Source organism: Amphimedon queenslandica, unplaced genomic scaffold (genome assembly GCF_000090795.2).
Source record: "Amphimedon queenslandica unplaced genomic scaffold, v1.1 AMPQUscaffold_12972, whole genome shotgun sequence".
Classification (NCBI taxonomy): domain Eukaryota; kingdom Metazoa; phylum Porifera; class Demospongiae; order Haplosclerida; family Niphatidae; genus Amphimedon; species Amphimedon queenslandica.
In genome coordinates, this window is record NW_003546792.1 from 1 (window position 1) to 1,564 (window position 1,564).

Here is a 1,564-nt window from a genome sequence, read left to right on the forward strand (position 1 = left end):
CAGTGATATAGCAGGCAGAACTAACCAGTCTATTCTCATGTAGCATGGCCTTGTGCATAGTTTTAATCATAAAATGAAACTGGAGTTGCAGAAGCTTGTTTGTAGGAGGGAGAATAAGACATTATCTCTTGTCACGGGGAGCGCACTTGCTTTAAACACCTGCTTTTACAAAGCTAACACATTTTATTTTTGTATCAAAGGATAATATAAACATGTGAGTATACTATAAGAGCCCAAGTACAGGTGAAATAGCTTGCGGGACTTCACTAGAGACCATTCTTTAGAGCCATGTCAAGCATTTTCGTCCGCCTCTCACTGTCACAGAGACTGTACCTGAATAATTACATTGATTTGAATGGGATCACGTGATCTGTTTCCAAACCCGGTTACGTAGTCTATAATATCTATGATATAACCCGACCTTCTGTGCTAGAGATGATGAGTGAGGAAAAATCTATCCATGGCCTTTTTGGTGGACTTATTGGTGCAGGGGGTGGTGCAGCTGTAGGAGCCATTATTGGATCAGTTGTTCCAGGATTTGGTACTGCAATTGGTGCTATTGTAGGAGGTGCTATTGGTGGAGTTGCTGGTGGTGCAAGTTCTGGAGGAGTGATTCTTGGTGCAGTTGACAATAATCAGAATGACAACTGACATATATTGGGCAAGCCATTTGTGTGTATTTAACTTTATACAACCATTTTAAAATGTCAGCTATCATACTTTGTTTTTGTCATGTTTCATTAATTTTTAAAGCCTACCTAAATACCTTAGGTGTTTTAATTTTTAACCAGAGTATACAATGTAGAAAATATTTAGGCTCTGCATGGCAGTATGCATGCTATACATTCATCTTCTCAGGAGTCACAAGCCAAATGCGTATAAAATACCGTAGGTTTGGATATTTTGCGATAATAAACAAATTCAATTAAAAAGCATGGAAACCGAGATGCTATTTTCACTAAACCGTAAACTAAACACTAAACAGTGGTCTTGTTGTCATAGCACTGCTCTAATGGTTTCCATGTTTTGTAATTGAATTTTTTATCACTGCAAATAATTGCAGCAGCAAATATAGGTTATACATCACAAGGTCTCTTTGCTTCTTTATATGTTCTTAAAAGAAACGGGAAAGTGTCTTCTTCACTTGTGCCATGTGTGTACAGTAAAACACGCCCAGAACATGCCTTTCCAGTACTATCTACCCATTAAGAAGTCTATCACATATGGCCCAATGCTCTATTTCTCACTTTTCTATGTTCTTTGCTGCTTTCTCTGGTAAAATTCCGTAAAAAATTACTAAAGACACTACACTGTAGCTATGCTTCGAGGAAAATAATACAAAAACCTGTTTGCTCCTGGACTTTCCATGAGGTAAATAACTAAGAAAACCTGTTTGACTACTTAGTTATTTACCTCCCAGGCTGTCCATGAGAGAAATAAGCGATAATATGTACCTCGTATGATGCAATCTGATTGGTCAATTTCAAACAGGGCAGACATTGCACGTGTATACACGATACACGAGTATTTAGACGAAAAACAGGTCTTCTAGTACATACAAGTA